The sequence below is a fragment of the Ovis aries genome, chromosome 17 (genome assembly GCF_016772045.2).
Source record: "Ovis aries strain OAR_USU_Benz2616 breed Rambouillet chromosome 17, ARS-UI_Ramb_v3.0, whole genome shotgun sequence".
Taxonomy (NCBI): Eukaryota; Metazoa; Chordata; class Mammalia; order Artiodactyla; family Bovidae; genus Ovis; species Ovis aries.
Window position 1 is genome coordinate 61,027,910 of NC_056070.1, and position 19,090 is coordinate 61,046,999.

Sequence of the window (19,090 nt, forward strand, 5' to 3'; positions counted from 1 at the left end):
TACCTGGTGACTCTTGGGATACCTGGTCGCACACAGTGTATACGCCCATATATATTGCACTCACTGTTGTTCTGCAGAGACGCCATCCATGGTGCATGTACATTCTGAGCCTCTACATAAGCACACACCTCCCTGTGATTTTCACCAGGGCCTATCTGCTCAAGCGCTGTGGATTGTGTGTGTGTGTGTTGCATTTGACAATCGATTACTATTTATCCTTTGCATATCCTGAGTAGTATCACACTGTGTTGAGTGCATTTATATCTATTGTGTTCTTGGAAAAGACTCTGCCCATAGGCTATGGCTGCGTGTGTGTGCGCATGCATGTGTATGTATGATGGGAGGGTATGACACGGAACACGTATTATTACATAAACTGAGACTCTCATTATGTGCGTTTATTTGTTAAACAAAACACATTTGTCAATTGTGTTTATGTGCACACACAAATGTGTGTGTGTGTGTGCGTAGGAGGGTGTTACCCCTGTGTTTATTTCCACAGACCACACACTGCATTTGCAGTTTGGTGTCTGTCTGTTACACCCACCCAGCCTTCCCTGCCCCCTCCCCAAGCCTGTTTGTAAAGACACCCGGCATAATGTGGATGTGTGTGCGAATGTGTGTGTGTGTGTGTTTGCCTTTTATTTTGCTCACTGTTCTGTGACAACAGAATGCTTTCCCCCCCGCTTACCTCCTCTTCCACATTGCAATCCTTTGGGGGATATCAAGGGCAAGCCAGAGAAGGGTTACCTGGAGAAAAGGGTTGCTAAGCAACCAAACACCCACCACCCCGGAGCACCACCAACCCAAAACTCCGTTCCAGGCCTGCAACCAGATTAGCATATTAATGAGGCTGTAATTTCCCCCGAATTGTCTGCTCCTACACACACTCAACTCACAGCACACACTGGCCCAGGAGTTTGCTATGCAAATAAACTGGTTTTACAGACTGCGACTTAATTAACTCATCAAGTTCATCCGCCTAACAGAAAAGGCAGACGAACTACAGATTAATGAACCTGTGTTTGCTCGCCCCTCTCTCTCTCTCCCCTGCCACAGCAAGCCGCCTTTCTCTTTTTATGGCCCGTTTCTCTTCCTTCTCCCCCTGAACCTAGTCGCTCCTGAAACTCACCTGGGGTTCTTTTTTGCCTTCCTCTGGCGGCTCCCAACCTGAGCCGGTGCCCTTCCCACCACTCCCTGAGTGCCCCTCCTTTCTCATCCCTACGCTGAGCCCACAGTCCCCACACCCAGCCCCAAGGATCAAAGCCACATGCCATCCGATTCCCCCAGCCAGCCGAGCATTGGAAACAAGGATGCTGTTCCTTTAACGAGAGAAGAGCGCCGGCTTTATTTTTGACACACGATTCATAGTTTAGCCCCAGCCCTGATATTCAATCAGCTGAATACAGACTCTGGAAGAAGAGGCATTCTCCCTGCCTGCGTGTTAATTAGAAACGCCAGTCCTGGCTGCCGCCCACACTCATCAACTTTCTCCAGTCTTGATGGAAGACACATACCCAGGAGGGGCTCTGAAACTCTTGGTGGAGAAAGTTCTCAATGCCTGGGATGCAAGAAGCCACGTAGGAGGGAGAAACTTTGAAACACTGGACCATTTCTTCTTAAATCCCTTTTCTATACTCTCTGAGTTTTTGCCTCTCACTGAGGCCTGTGGGTAGCATCACCTCCTCCAGGAAGCCTTCTCTGGTTTGGTGACATTCGATAGATGGATCTAACTGGATCATTTGTTCCCCACCTTCCCTGACCTCCATACAAGGAAGAACCTTCCACAACTTCTCCAGCTCCATGGATGATCTGCTTAGTAACTCTCTGCCTCCTAACTGGACTTCCCTGTCCAAGTTCGGGCCCTATTATTTTTCATGTGAATTGCTGCACCCAAGCCCTGTATGAGTTCTCCCTGCCTGCTGCCTGATTTCTTTCCAACCTGCCTTCACTATGCCACCAGAGAAAGTACCCAGGCCCTCTCCTGCTCAGACACCTTTGATGGCTCCCTTTGGCCCTCAGGACAAGGTCTAAATGCCATGTAGCATTCAAGGCCATCTATGATCTGGCACCACCTAACCTCCCCTAGATTCTCCCCGCATCCCAAACATCTGTAGTTCTCACATTTGAAGCAGTGTAAGACTCATCAGATGCCTTTGTTGAAATATAGATTCCTGCCCCGTCTCCCTGAGACTCTGCTTCTGTAGGTCTGGGATGAGCCCAGGAACCTGCATCTTTAGCTTGTGCCCCAGGTGACATGGATATGGGTCATCCTTAGGCCAGTCTGTTAGAGGCTCTTTCCTGGGAGCTGAAATTTCCTCCTGCCTCCATCTGCCCTAAGCACCAGCTTGGGACTAGCCCACTGACATCTCCCTCCTGGTGCTCCTCCCCAGCATCTCTGATGAGAGATGCTGCCTGGAAGGAGTAAGTGGGGGGCCTTCCCCCAGACACCTTAGCCCCAGGGGTCCCCTCATTCCTGCCTGGAAGCCGTGAGCTCCTGTGCAGTCCTTGGAGCAACTGTGTGTAACTTTATTGCCTGGTTCTCGGGGGCGGGATATGGCTTTTTTTTTTCTTTCCGACCTGTACTTCCAAACCAAAGAAAAAGCAAATTCTCCCAAACGGTCACCCTTACTTTCAATCAGTTAAGATCTTGAGTGCAAATAAGGAGAATGAATGTGAGTTGCACAGTCCCACTTCCTGGGACTGACCGACACCCTCATCTCACCATTCACTTGCTGTGTGACTTTGGGAAGTGAATTCTCTTCTCTGTGCCTCCATTTTCCCCATATGCAAAGTAGGAAAAAGATAGTTTCACTTCGTAAAGAGTGGAAGCACAATTTTTTAAACATCCACAGAAAGTACTGAGACAAAGAAATGTTTGAGTTACTCAGTTAGTGGTTGATCGCTGTCAGCTGTTGTGTTCACAACTCATTGTTTACCTGCTGGTGAGACTCCAAGGGGCACTGCTCACTCTTGGATAAGCAGATGTCTTGATTTGGGTTTTACTCTCAGATCTCTCCCAGCAATACCATGCCTGGCACATAGTAGGTGCTCAGCTAATGGTTGTTTAATTAAATTGGAATGTAAACAGCTCCAGGGATGCAAAGAAGCTTTCTTCAGGCATCCAGGCCGTTCTTACCCTCACCTATGCACACAAAGACACTCACATACACACACAAGGACACACCCTCAGATAGACAAACATAAAGACAGACATATTCAGACACACAAAGACAAAGACATCCGGGAACCCAGAAAGACACACAAAGACAGACACACATAGGCAGACATGCTCAGACACACACAAATAGAGACAGGCACTCATACACACACACAAAGACACACAGACACACAAAGAAGACAGACAGAGACACACAGAGACACACACACAGAGACCGACACACAGAGACACCCTCTTCTATGCGTGTGTGCACACACATGAATTCCAGTCTCTTTTATTCTCTTGTGTCAGAATCAGAGGCAGCAGCCACACCAGCAGCCACCTCCCCGTCTCTATAACAAGCCCGCATTTATTTGAAGCGTGTCAGGAGGTCATTCCTCAGCTAAATAGTGTCATTCCCATCCTTTCCGTCCCCTCCTAGGACCTATTCCACGATCCATTCATCATGCCTGTATCTCTAGCCGCAGGGCCTACCATGGACGCCAGCCCCTCCCTCACGGAGGGGCAACCACAGCCACTCCGAGGGAGGCTGGTATCAAATCCTGGCCCCCACCCCCGCCCAGGGAATACTGCCCCCACCTTACAGGTGAGAAGGCAGAGGGTCAGGTAGGAGAAATGCATTTGTTCATTCATTCAAGATCAACTTGACTCACTTGGAGCTTCCATTTTTGTAAGGTCAACAATGTCAAATATTAACACATTCAAATGATGCATCCTAGTGCTTAATGAGTGGGGTCCCTCATGCCAGGCACCAGGTTAGCCCTGGAGATACAGGGATTGACCTGAAATTGACACGGTCATAGGCAAGACAGGGGTACAGGCTTGCAGGGGGTAGTAGGTGCGGTGAAGAGCAGAGGACAAGGGGATGAGGCATGATGGGGTGGGGGCTGCTCTAGATGAGGGAGGGCCTCCCAGGGGGCACCTCTCTGGGAAGATGACCCTGGAGCCAAGGTCTAAGTGAAACAGGGCTGAGCCCCGTGGGTATCTGGAACCAGCAGATTTAAAAGCAGAGGGAACAGCCAGTGCAAAGGCCCCGAGCAGAGAATGTGCAAGGTGTGACGGCCAGCAGGGAGGTGGGGGTGCAGGAGCAGAAGTGAGAGAGGACAGGAATGGGGAAGAGGGCTGTGGGCAGGGAGGAGCCCGGTCATGTGAACAGCTTGGGTTTTATTCCAAAGGGTTGAGAGCCACCATCACTGACAGCTCCCAGAAGGGAAGTGATAGGATCTGACTTTCGCTAAAAAAAAACATCACCACTTCTTGGGTACATGTTCAAAAGAACTGAAAACAGGGACTCAGATACTTGAATGTAAATGTTCATTGCAGCCCTATTCATAATCGCCAAAGGTGGAAACAGCCTAAGTGTCCATCAGCCAATGAATAAACAGATGTAGTCGGGCCAGACAATGCAGGAACATGGAGCTGTAAGGAGCGAATTGCTGACACAGGCTACAGCCTGGGTGAACCTCAGAAGCATGACGTTAAGCGAAAGAAGGCAGACACAAAGCGTAGATGTCGTATATGATCCCACTTACACGAAGTAGCTACAATAGTCCAATCCTCAGAGACAAAGAGGGGAACAGAGGTGCCGGGGAGCTGGGGGAGGGGGAGACGTTACTTAAAGGGAACAGGCTTCGTGTTTGGAGAGACGTTTTCAAAACAGATACTCGAGAGGATGGCGTAACATTGTGGATGGACCTCACGGTGCTGAAAAAAAAAAGTTAAAATGGCAAGTTTTAATAATAATAACAATTTTAAAAAATACTTTTGGGGACTTCCCTGGTGGTCCAGTGGTGAAGACTCCACACGTCCACTGTGGGGGGCGCAGGCTCCATCCTTGGTCAGGGAACTAAGATCCCAAGTGCCACCTGGAGAGGCCAAAAAAGGGCAAAACAATGCTTCTGGGTAGAGAATGAAAGGGCCACTGCCTTTGTCCAAGCGAGAGACCACAGTGACCAGTCTCGATGACCCTACCAGAAGCAGGGTTCAAACACAGATCTTTGGCCTCCACACCCTTCCTTGCGCCAGAAACATCTGGTTTCAGGGAATTCAGGAGTAAACCAGTGGCTGAGAGTGTGAGCGCAAGTTCTAAGAACCTGTGCTCAGATTCCAGGACTGCCCCTCCCAGCTGTGTGAACTTGCCTCTCTGGGCCTCAATTGTCCTATCTGTTAAGTGGGAATCATAGTAGCTCCTAGTTCAGGGGTTGTCAGGAGGATTCATTGGCATAAGGTAAGCAAAGCTTTGTCCGGTGCCTGCTAGCAGAGAGTCCTCCAGGAACGTTAATGAGCGGGGGATCACTGAGTCAGGCTGTGGATCACCAGTTCTGGATTTCTTCCTTTCTGCTCCCTTTTGCTCCCTGCTCCTCTCTCCCTCACTTCTCCCTGCTTTCTTGGTCTTTATCCATTTCATCCTCCTTTTCTCTCCTCCCTCCCAGATGGGCTCTGTGAGTGGGCAACCTGTGAAGTCCCGCAGGGCCCCACACTTGGTCTGATGCTCTGATGTCGCCATCTTGAAATTCTTAATAATTATTGAGCAAGGGATCCCTCATTTCCATTTTGCACTGGCTGGTCATGCCACCCCCTGTCCTGACCCTCCCCCAAGAAGAGAACCACTTTGCCCATCTCTGGTTTATAGGAAAGTCCCTGTCAGAAGGAGCCAGACCCAAGTCATATTCATCGCTAATTTCATGGTTCATCCTCTATTTTAAAAGCCTTCTCTGGAAGCACAGAAAAAGCAGGACAGTGAAGAAACAAGGACAATACTCCACATTCCCTCTAGCTTGTTCCACAGACACTGGGTGCCTGGGGGACTGGGTGGTAAGGAAGAGAAAAACAGCTGGCATAAGGAGATGCCTCCAAGGTCCTCTTGTCTGGAGACAAGAGTCAACTAAGTGCGTATCAGGATCACCAGGAAAAGTGGATTCTCCAGCCTTACCATCTCTGGGGGTAGCGGGGGGCGGGGGCGCAGGTCTGATGACTCCACAGCAGGTAGACAAAGTCCAGACTCCCCAAAGGATATCATGCATCTGTCCTGCCCCCTACACCCTCCCCTGCTAACAACCTCTTATCAAACCTCCACCTCAGAGCTCCTGCACTTCCTACCTCTCCTACCAGGAACCATCTCCCTGGATCTTCCCAAGGCAGGCTCATTGCTCTCAGCTTAAATGTCACCTCCTGAAGCCTAAATCTTGAAACTGGTCCACAGCCCCTGTTGCTCCATCAGTGACCTGAGTTGGTTGATTTTGAAGAACCATTATAACACATAGAAGGTACCTTATTGCTGTCTTACTGCCTGTGTCCCTAACTAAAATGAGAGCTATGTGGGAGCCAGGATCTCATCTGTCCTGTCACTGGAGTGGCCTCCCTGCCAAGCCCAGTGCTCAGCACATAGTAGGTGCTCAATAAACATCAGGTGCATACATGAATGAATGGGTCTGGGTTTTTAGCAAGTGCCCTGCAATTCTGATAGATCCAGTCTGTGGGTGTCAGGAGTCAATGATTTGGGTTGGTCACTACTGGAATCCCCTCTATATCTCATCAACATTTTCTTGTACACCCCCCACAATGAGGAGACTTGTTCCCTCTTTCAACAGCCCTAACAGTTGGCAAGATTGACCTTCTTTGCAACCCCATGGGCTGTAGCCCTCCAGGCTCCTTCATCCATGGGATTTTCCAGGCAAGAGTACTGGAGTGGGTTGCTATTTCCTTCTCCAAGGGATCTTCCCAACCCAGGGATTGAACCCAGGTCTCCTGCATTACAGGCTGACTCTTAATCAGCTGAGCCACCAGGGAAGACTTCTCAACTTCTAAGTCTTCCTTCTGCTGTGGAAAGACTAGGATTTAATTCAAGCAACCTTGTTCCGTATTAGTCACCTCCCATTTATTATTCTTTGACATCAGGCTTCATCTCCAAAATGTAGCCCCATGAACTTGGACTGTGTCCACAATCAGGAAGAAAAGTATTCAAGAAGTAACCCTATTCAAACTAATAGTTGTTTATGGGCAATCTCTCTCCTCCCACCTCACACCACTCCCAAAACTAAAAAGCACATTTCTTTATGGTCTAGAAAGATAACATGTAGTAAGAAGTGGAAGTCACAGGAAATGCAGAGAAGAGAGTATCTTTCCTGAAGATGCCAAGTTGGGTTCCAAAGAAAAAAAAGAAAATGTGTGTCTTTGTCCAAGAAGTCTACTTGGGGAATCACGACCGTCTTTATGACAAATCTCTGGCCAGCTCGGCCGATCAAACACGTGGTTCTCTAACAGACAGAGTAAGGGACTGTAGCTTGCAGCTCGGGGATTTCCTAGCTGTGTTGTTGGGAGGAGTGTGTTGATCAGTATGGGACTGGGTATAAATTCAAACATCTCTTTCTGACCATTGAGAAATTGTTCCTATGGGTGAGACTATAGCACCTCAGTTCCCAGAAACCACTGTAGGAAGGTCTTAGAAGGAGTTAGGTTTGGAGGTGACATCAAGTTCTCCAGGGAGGCCACCAGTCTAGTGTCATCCAAGAAGACTCCCAGGATGCTAAGGTGTGAGGACTCTGGAAAATAAGCCATCTCTACCCCTAGACCATTTGCCAGTAGGTTTCACCAAGATTTCAAGAGGTGAGCTCCAGCTTTGGTTAATATGTCAGAGAAGCAACTGGAGTGGTGGTTTGTCAGGCTGTAGAGAGGGAGTCACTCTTTGGAGCTGGGGCTCCAGGGAGGAGGCCAGCAGTACAGCTGCCCAACCTCCCTCTGACCTCCAGCCAGTGATCCCGCTGGCCAAGCCCAACCGGAAGTCAGAGGGAAGAGAACCCAGGGAAGCCTTGTCCGTGCACAGGTCAGCCTCCTGGAGCACAGAGCAGGTGGAGAAGGATGGAGAGAGAATCTAGAGGAGCAAGAAGACCCCCACACGCCTTCTAGCCCTGCCCTTAGTAGAGTGCTTAGCATGTGGCTGGAGCTCAACAGATATTAGATGAATGGATGAGTGACCCTGATTCAGCCCACTCTAGTTTTCTTGCATTTTTCTAACTTTGAATTTTTGTCCCCACTAGTCTCTTCTCTCTGCTTCCTCTCTAAGTTACATGCCCATCCTTCATAACACAACTCAAAACCTATTCTCTCTTTATGCTGAATGAAAGGAGCCAGGTACAAAAGAATGCAATTCCATTTGTATTTTTAAAAATTTTAATGCAAATTTACCCAGAGTGGCAGAAAACAGATCCGTGGTTACCTAGGGATAAGGGTGTAGGGGAAAAGAGGGATTACCAAGGGACACGAGGTGACTTTTGGGGTGTCAGATATGTTCATTACCTTGATTATGGTGATGGTTTCAGCGGTGTATACACATGTCAAAACTCATCAAATTGTATACTTTAAGCATGTGCAATTCATCACACACCCATTGTCTTTAGAGGTAGCTAAGCATAAAAAAATAAAACAAAAAAAGCCCAATTCCCCACAAAATCTTCAGATTCCCCACCTCCTAACCCGATCACTGGTAGTTGGCACTCTGGCATTCACTCATTAACTATTAACCGGAGCCTAGTAATGACCCACACACCGGGCTGGATGCTATGGACAAGCCCCAGCCCACAATGAGCTCAGAGCTCTGCGGGGAAATAGATCAGGGGGTCGTGGGAGTATGAAGATTCCTGGAAGGAAACCTGTCTAAGAGGAGACCAGAAAGGCGAGAAAGGCAGGGGCAAGTGAGGGAGGAAGAGCATTTAAGACAAAAGCTCAGAAGGGAGACAGCATGCGAGCCAGGCCCATCCACGCTCAGGATAGCTGAAGAGGAAGGGAGGGGAGACGTAAGAGGTGAGCTAGGACAGGGGGCAGGGGCTGGGAAACCAACCGAAGTATTGGGGTTTGCCCTGGCACCAGTGAAGATGGTTTTAAGTGTGCGGGTAACCTCATCAATTTCATTCTACAACAAAATAGCTCTGGCTGGGACATGGAGATTGGATTGGAAGAGATGGGATGGGAGCAGAGTGTCTTGGAAAGAGAAGGCTCTGGTCTGAACTAAGGCATGACTGCGGTTGGATGAGAGACGTGAAAGAGGGAGAATCAGCAGGATTTGGGAGGGATTAGGAGTGGAGTGAGAGAGAAGGTGCCAGCATGGTTTCTGGTGCAGGCAGCTGGATGGATGCAGAGCCCAGGGAGGCAGCAGGTATGAGGGGCAGGAGAGGAATGACTTAGTATCGATCACGCCGAGTCTGAGGGTAGTTGAGTACATGCAGCCAACATTTAGGAGCCCCATTCAGGTCTTAGAGTCCTCTCCTTAAGCTATGAGATCCTGGAAGAGGCCACGGGGTCCTTGAAGATCTCTGCATCCACAGCAAACTGCCCTCAATGCCCAACACATCATTTTCTCCTAATAGATGTTTGTTGATTGACTCATTGCTGAGTTGTCTCTCCAGATTTGTACTCAGAAACCCAGGTTCAGAGGACCTCTATGCATTGGCTGGTGAGCCCCACTTCTCTTCTGGGGACAAGCCCTAGGTAAGAGCAGTCATGGAGAACAGCCTTAAATTCCCATGTGCTGACTTCATCAAGCCCTCCCCATGACCCCCACCTGGGCTCCCCATTCCTGGAGAAGAGTAAGTTTCTGGTCGGCCTCCCCTCTTCATAACCAATTTGCCTCCAGAAGGAAATAGAACTGCTTGTGCCAAATATTAATCATTACATCTTGGATAGCTCCAGCATAACTCTCCAAGCCTCGCTGATCTATGCACATTAGGCTGGGAACACACAACTCCCACTTTAAAGATTGAATGGTATAACAGAGAGGTTCAGTAACTTTCCCAAGGCCGCACAGCAGGTCCAAAGGCAGAATCAGGCTCCCTGATGCTATGCAGCTTGTTCTCAACACCGGCCAATCTTCCCTCTTGCCTACACGCTACAAAGTTTGTCTTGAGGGTAGACCCCCAAGGGTCTCAGAAAAGCCATGAAGAATGTCAAAGGGTAAAGTGACTTGCCCACCATCTCACAACTAGGAAAGGTCAGGGTGCTTTTTCGTAGGAGTAGAAACTGAAATTGCAACTCTCCCCCTTGCTTCTCAGTTTCTTCAGGGAACATGTACAGTCAGCAATCACTCTATTTATCTACACTGATGAGCCTGGTCACCGCAAACTTTTCCTTCCCGGGGCATTTCGTATCTTTTCCTGGTTTCATATTTAATCTTCTCTACTAAACACCTGGGGCAAGAGCTGAGTCTGATTCATCTTCCTGCTCCCCAGCCCCTCACAAAGTGCCCCAATCTCAGAGGAAGCTCAATAAATGTCTGCTGATTCATTTTGATCCTTCGATGAAGTGGAAAAGGAGAAATCATTGGAGGAGGGGAGAAACAAGCCACTGACTAAACAATGCCCACAACCCTGAATTGCCCTTTGGAAAGCTCGGTTTCTATCCCTGCCTTCTTTGCCACCTTGTAGGAAATACCAAGGAAGCCATCTGCTCCAGGGCTTGTAACATCCAGGATGTCTGTAACATTCTAGTAACCGTAGAAGGAAGGGCTTGAAATGTAAGTGATCAGAATTCACATGGAAAGAATCCCTCCCACCACCAAGTAAAAAGTGACAGGACACTGCCAATTTCTCCTCTCCTCTCTCCAAACACTGTTGAGATCAGAGCCCAGAAAGGATTGCAGCTGACTACAGTGGAATATGATCGATTCAAATAAAAACAGTCAAGTCCATACAGGGTCAGAGTGGCTGATTCACCAGCCCCACTTCACAGACACATGCCCAGAGTAATCCCCCAAACTCACCCAGCAACAGAGTAACAGAGTCAGGCAGCTTGAAGTTAATCAAGTGAGAGCACCTCTGTTGGAAAAGTGTCTTGATGAGTTAACCTCAGAAAATTTGGGGCTCAATCTTGGCTTTGAAAGTTAGAGGTCGTCAAATCCTAGAGAAGTTGCTTAACCTCTCTACACCTCAGTTTCCCCATCTGTGAAATGGGTCGAATAATAGCATCTGTCCTGAAGATGCAGGTGAAGTGCTTTGCACAGTTCTTAGCACATGCAATCTTCAGATAAGTTGTTGTTGCTACTGTTTACTTCTCAAAAAGCCCCTGAGAAGTGACCAGAATAGTGGGAACACTTTGTGCTGAAATAGACAAGACTGGGAGATCTTTCATAGTTTTGTGTTTTGTTTATGCTTTTTGTTTTTTGTTGTTTTTTGCCATGCTGTGTGGCTTGTGGGGTCTTAATTCCCTGATCAGAGATCAAACCTGGGCCCCTGGCAGTGAAAGTACCAAGTCCTAACCACTAGACCACCAGGCAACTTGAAATTTTTTTATTTTTTATTTTTGGGCTGCACTAAGCTGGAATCAAGATTGCCAGGAGAAATATCAATAACCTCAGATATGAAGATGACACCACCCTAATGGCAGAAAGTGAAGAGGAACTAACAAGCCTCTTGATGAAAGTAAAAGAGGAGAGTGAAAAACTTGGCTTAAAACTCAACATTCAGAAAACGAAGATCATGGCATCTGGTCCCATCACTTCATGGGAAATAGATGGAGAAACAGTGGAAACAGTGTCAGACTTTATTTTGGGGGACTCCAAAATCACTGCAGATGGTGACTTCAGCCATGAAATTAAAAGATGCTTACTCCTTGGAAGAAAAGTTATGACCAACCTAGATAGCATATTCAAAAGCAGAGACATTACTCTGCCGACTAAGGTCTGTCTAGTCAAGGCTATGGTTTTTCCCATGGTCATGTATGGATGTGAGAGTTGGACTGTGAAGCAGGCTGAGCGCTGAAGAATTGATGCTTTTGAACTGTGGTGTTGGAGAAGACTCTTGAGAGTCCCTTGGACTACAAGGAGATCCAACCAGTCCATTCTGAAAGAGATCAACCCTGGGATTTCTTAGGAAGGAATGATGCTAAAGCTGAAACTCCAGTACTTTGGCCACCTCGTGCGAAGAGTTGACTCATTGGAAAAGACTTTGATGCTGGGAGGGATTAGGGGCAGGAGAAGAAGGAGACGACAGAGGATGAGATGGCTGGATGGCATCACTGACTCAATGGACGCTAGTCTTAGTGAACTCTGGGAGATGGTGATGGACAGGGAGGCCTGGCGTGCTGCTATTCATGGGGTTGCAAAGAGTCGGACACGACTGAGAGACTGAACTGAACTGAACTGATGCAGCTTGTGGGGTCTTAGTTCTCCAACCGGGGATCCAACCCAGGCCCCTAGGAGATCTTTTAGACCATAAGACCTCTGGTACCCCTCAAACGTCACAGGCTTTTGTTCCCAGACCACTTGGTCACCTCTGCCCTGACCCCTCCTATAAGATTCCACAGGGATATGGTGTGATTGGGCTGAGAGCCACACACAATTGCTGGGTCAGCTCCCTCTAGAGAAGGACCCAACATAAAGCCTTCTCAGGTCTGGCTTTGGCATTACTGAGACATCGAAAATGCCAAAGCCTCCTAAAGAGAAGGAGAAAGGCAAAGAGGCTCTGAGAAGTTTCCACAGACCCTTGCCTCCCAGGAGACTCCTCTGGAGAAGTCCATGAACTGGCCCTGACCAGCCAGGGGTAGGGGGGCTCCCCGCTGGCTCAGGAGGAGGTGGGTGGAGCCTGGCTGAGCAGGACACCCCTCCCCCGGTGGGGGCTTTTATTGCAAGGATCTGGGCATCAGGGTCATACCCTTTGACACAGAAGCGGGCCTTCCTGCCAGCCATGGGATGTGAGACTGAGTTTCTCCGCCTCCGCACTACAGGGACATTCCCTTGAGCGATTCCAAGGCTGGAGGAGGCTGTCCTGTGCACTACAGTATGTTTAGCAGCATCCCTGGCCTCTACCAGCTAGTGGCACACTGGGTCCAGCTGCGTCAGCCAAGAACGCCACCAGGTATTGCCAAATGTCCCCTGGGAGACAAAAACCACCCAGAACCACTGACGCAAAGGGAGCTTCCCAGAGGAGGAAGGAGAAACAGACACCCAGGTTAACAGTGATGGGTATAAAGAGGGAGAAAGGGAAGGGAAAGCAGAGATACCACCTGGCTTTCCGGGTGGGGGTGGGAAAGGACTTGATCTCCCACAGATCATATCTAGGAGCCCTGAAAATCTGTTCCAGGTAAGGGACCTTACACCTTCCTGCTTGATTCTAAGAGATTAATCCTTGTTCTTCTTAAAAGGGACACGTTTCTGTCCCATAAATACTTACTGATTGCTTTTTGTAGACAAGGCACTCTCACACACTTGTTACCATTAGTCAACAAATCTGTACTGTTCTTCTTATTATTTAATATTTCATCCCTAACAATTAACAGCAGCTATCATCCCCTGGGCTCTTACCTTGTGCCAGGCACTGTGCTATGCTCGTTACATGCATCATCTCATTTGATCCTCACAACTTCATGAACTTACACATCTTTTACCATTATCATTCTTCCTGGTTTGCGAGTAAGAAATGTGAACCTCAGAGAGATTCAGTAACTAAGCCCAGAGCACCCAGCCTGATACACTTTGGTGGAAGTAAATGAATGAATGAAAGTGATAGCATAGCTCTTTGTCTTTCTGTGTGTCCACATGTAGACACTGTATGGAAAATCAAACTGATAGCAGGTCTCCCCTGCTAGGTTGAAAGCAGTTTAGGAGCCAGAGGGTAAGGGGTGCTTGTTCATGTCATCACTGGAGCCTCTGGCAGTGTGTGTCCAAAACACACTTATCAAATGAGCAAATGAGGGAAGGCCCTTTGCATATGTTTAATCCACACTTATAAACACCAGTTCCCAGGCCCGGCACAGGTCTGGTCCATAGTAGGGGCTTGGTATCATTGAGTTTTGTTCAAGAAGGAAAAGGGTAGGTTTTGGAATCCTGGAGCTTGAAGAAGTCTCGCAGATCTGCTTTGAGATCAGGGATTCTGAAGCAGAGGTGACTTTTTGTACCCCAGAGGACATATCTAAAGACACCACTGGTGGTCACAACTTGCAGAGAGAGGTACTAATTGCCTTTAGTGGGTAGAGGATGGAGATGCATCCTATGCACAGAAGAGTTCCCACCCAATGAAGAATTATCCAGCCCAGAATGTAAATAGTGTCAAAGGGGATAAACCCTGATCTAGATATGTAAGCAGATGAATTACCATGCAGGGGTGTTACAAATATTTGGGGAGAAAATGCTATGGGGTCATCTGGCTATTCATTTACTTATTCAAGACACCTTTGTCAAAACCTTCTGATATAAGACAACCATGAGGAGTGGGTGAGGGAGAGACAGAGGTGATTACGGCTCAGCTTCAACTCTGGCTCTCCACCAAGCTTGTCAGCTGCTACAGTCTCCAGTGAAGATGGGCGACAATGCTGGGTAGGAAAAGGGAGGTGTATGCAGTCAACCAGAGAGAGGAGAACCCAAGAAGAAGAAGGAAAACTGCCTCAGAAGGGCCTCTGAGAAAAGGAGACACTGTCTCTCCTTAGTGTCATCGTGTGATCTTTTCAACTGTATGGCCATGAGATACACCCACACGGGGAAGCACACTGGAAGCAGCATGGAAGCTTCCCTGGCTGTCCAGGGTCAAGGCTTGTGCTTCCAACGCAAGGGGCAAGCGTTCAATCCTTGGTCAAGAAACTACAATCTCACACACCACGTGGCATAGCCAAAAAAAAAAAAAATTTGTGTTAACCACTGGAACTTCCCTGTCAGTCCAGTGGTTAAGACTCTGAGCTTCCACTACAGGGGGTACAGGTTGAATCCCAGGGCAGCCAAAACAGAAAGACAAAAGTACGACTTTCAGGCTGGGCCCCATTTTATGTATTTCTACTCTGTTCACAACTCATATTTGTGTATCCCTCCACAGAGGACTTTTACAGACAGTCTATATTATATTGTGGCAGTTTCTATTTTAAAATATTACCCCCCCAAAGGAAGGGAGGGGAAAGGTATATTCACATCATGGTCAGTCATCTGCTCCAGGAGAAACTGTGGCCAGGCTCTGACACTTAACTAGCTGTGTGTCTCCATCTGCAAAACGGGGCTAATCACAGCCTCCGCCACCTAGCGCTGTTCTGAGAATACCAAAAGATGATGCATTTTATATGAATCATCTCACTGTATAGCACAATGTCAGGCACCTACAAAGATTCAAAGACTTTTTAATGCTCACAGATTAGGGGAGTGGTCATTAATTTAACAACAGGATTATTCACCAGGAGAATTATCTTAATGTCACATTCCAGGAGTGCATTTAACACCTGGTGACCTTGACCAGGGAGGGATGGAGATACATCTTGTAGAGCAGTGGTCCCCAACTTTTTGGCACCAGGGACGGTTTCGTTGAAGATGAGCTTTCCATAGACAGGGCTGGGAGAAGGATGGGTTGAGGATGATTCAAGTGCATTAGACTTATTGTTCACTTTATTTCTATTCTATTACATCAGCTCCACCTCAGATCATCAGACATTAGATCCCAGAGGTTGGGACTCCTGTTGTAGGGCACTTCTATCATGTAAAGAATGGTTCCCCCTGAAGGGTGACAGTTACCACAGTGGTCCAGATAATGCCTTTGGGAGCCAGCTCTGTCTGAAGCAGGGCCAGCCCCGGCCCTGGGATTGGATATGGGAAGGTCGTTGAATGACTCCAAGCACGTAATTATTTACTCCTTTCCCCAAGAAGATAACTCTCACCTCATACTCTATCTATGCCAGGCCCCAACAAAAGATTTAGTCACTTTCACCAACTCAAGGAGACACTTTGTAAATAAATTAGTCCCCTGCCCCTGGCCCCAGCCCAATAAGGCCCGGTAACAGCAGTTGCCTACTGCTTTCCAGTTTCCCAAATATCTCCCCAATGTTCCAGGCACAATTACTGCCCCACTTTACAGATGGGCGGACTGAGGCTCAGAAAGGTTGAGCATTTCTACCTGCCATGACTGAGCTGGTCAGCACTGGAGATAGAACTCTTGGCCAGACCCTCCTTCAGACTCTCTTCTACCTTGACAGGTAAGAGCTCTCAAAAGAGAAAATGAGATTTTTGAAGATGAGTCTCAATTTTTTCCCTTTGCCCCATTGTGTTCCCCAATCCACAGCCCTAAATATGCTCCGCTCCCCTTTTCCTCTCCTAAACCAAGCTCTTACACAAGTAAAACAGACTAAAACAATCCTACATGGCCATGCTATGAGGCAAGTATACTATTTTTATCCCCATTCCTCAGATAAGGACACTAAGGAACAGAGAGGCTAAGTGACTTCCCATATACCACACAGTCTACAAACAATGAAGCCAGATTCCAATGCTGGGAAATTTGGCTCCAGAGTCTGAACTGATAACACAAGATTGTATTACTTTCCCTACAAGAAAGATTGGTTAGATTTATCACACACAAAAATAAGATTTTGTAATTTAGACATCTTCCTGGTTTGCTGTGTTTTTCCATTATCACCCTTCTGTCTGTAACCAAGTGAAGGTTTCAGACCCCACCAGAACAAATAAAAATCATTCTCCAAGGTCGAAGATCCATTTCTCCATCCTGATTTGCTATCTGGTCTGCAAAGACTGCACCCTCTTGGGGTCCTAGTGCAAACTTTTCTTGCTTCCTTTTTCCGAACTGGGAATGCACCCAGCCAGCTATTCCATTTGCAGAGCCTGGAAGACAGGCAAAAAAGTTCAGGCCCTTCTCAGCTTTGCCCATCTATCTCTGTCCGCTTCTACAGCTCTCTCGTCATCTGTGTACTCCTTCATTATTCATTCAGTCAACAAATACGCATTGAACAGCTATGTTCCAGTTACCGAGCTGGGCACTGGGGATTCAACAGTGAACAAGACAAACACAGTCTCTGCCCTCATGGAACGGATATTTTATTAAGGAAGATAGACAACATGCACCTAAACATATAAATAGGATAATTCTGGATATTGATGAGGGCTACAAAGAAAACAGACAGAGAGGTGGATTCATAAGTCAGGAGAGATGGGGTGCTTTTAGATGAGGTGGTTGGGAAAGACTTCTTTGAGAAGTTGACATTTGAGCTGAGACCTAAGTGACAAGAGGGGGCCAATCTTGTACGAATCTGAAGGCAAAGGGACGAACCAAGTGCAAAGGTCTTGAGGTGAGAAAAATTAGGTGTGTGTGAAGCTAGGCATTGAAGCAGGGAGGGTGTGTTAGGAGAGGTGGGCAAGAGCCAATCATAGAGACCCCTGCAGATCAGGATAAGGAATGTGGATTTATTCTGTGTTGGGGATTCACTGGAGAGCTAAAGACAGGAGAATGACAAGATCTGACTTATGATTTTAAAATATAACTTTTGTTATAGTGTAGAGAATGGGTTGCCAAGGAGAGCAAGGATAGAAGAAACAGGGAAACCAATCAAACAGAAGAAACGGAGAAACGACTGCTGTAAAACAGATGAGATGATGGTAGCTTAGACTAGGTTGATAACAGAGATGAAGATGAGAAGTAGATGGGCTGGAACATATTTCGGATGCAGAGTTAACTGAACTTGCTGATGGATTGGATGCAAGGCCGGAGAGAAAGGGGGATTCAAGAACTGACTCTTAGGTGTGGGCTTAGGAGATGGTCCAGGACCCTTTTTTAACAGAAACTGGTCTTATTTTGTGAAATATCCACCCAACCCACATGAAGGGAGAGTCCTGTTTCTTCTTCATTCTAATTTCTTGCTTTCACATTTAGGGCTTAAACCAACTTACAAACCCAGACCGCAGGCCATAATGACCTGGGAATCCAAAGCTATTGTACTAAAGAAATTTAGCACAGTGACCTCTGGAATATCCCCCATATGACCATCAGTTTTGGCCCTCTAGAGCAAGCACAGATTCTATAACTAATGAGATCTGGGTTAAAATCACAGGCCTTGACTATGTAACCATAAGCGACTCAGTGAACATCTGTGAGTCTCTATTTCCTCAACTGCAAAATGACGCCATGATAATTATCTACTACTTTTCAGAGTTGCAGTGAAGATCAAGGAATCAAGTATATATAATGGTCATTCAATAAGTGGCTTTTTCTTTTTTCCTCTCCCTCACCCATCCTAGCTCAGGGTTTCTCTCCTGGCACAATAAGCTGCTGCATTTCAAGAAGTTGAAAGGTATAGTGCATTGGCCTTAATGAAAGATCGCTGAGTATTTTGGTGAGAAGATAACAGTTCCTCCAGACCCTGGACCCTGGAGGAACTGGGGTGACATTACCCCAATCCCAAAATGCAACCTTTTATTACAAATCACACTGATTTGAGAATTCTAGTTCCTCTGCCTTTATGGGGCAGTTTAGCTCTAGAGTGTCAAGGTGGGAAACCAGAGCCAACCTATCCCATTGAATTCTCAAGAACCCCTCCCTGTATGTACTGGTAGTGCTAACAACTGGGCTTAGCTGGCACCCCTGTGGTGGGGAGGCTTGGAGGGTGCTGAGAAGATCAAATGAAGAGGTGGCCCCAGGGCATCTGGGCTCTCTGGGAGGTAGTGTATCTATGAGATGCCAGAAGGATTGTGTATAGATCCGTGTGCACTAAAATGGGTGTACCCCCCTGGGAGGGAATATGTGATTTTTTTCTCCCCTGCACAAACTTCGTTAGACAAATGTTGCATACAAATTTGAGCAGAGGAATTGGTGCTTGGTTAAACACCATGCCAGACGTCTAGACAACACTCTCCACGTCTAGAAAATGAAGCACCGTATTAACACTTTTACACCCAAAGTTTCGAAAGGATTCATTTCCCTGTTAATAATCCAGAAGATTGTTATGCTTGCAGATCTCTCAAGGGTTAAGGCAACTTAATGTCCATCACTTTCACCTTCATAAGCCATCTATTGACTCATAGACAAGCTCCTTAGCCTGTTCACCTTCATATTTGGCCACCAATCCTCCCAGCTGTTATATTTTCCCACCCAAGAAGTTAAGATGCCAAGAATATGATATTCCTGGCATTAAATTTTCTAAACCCCTTACCTCTTCTTCAGAATA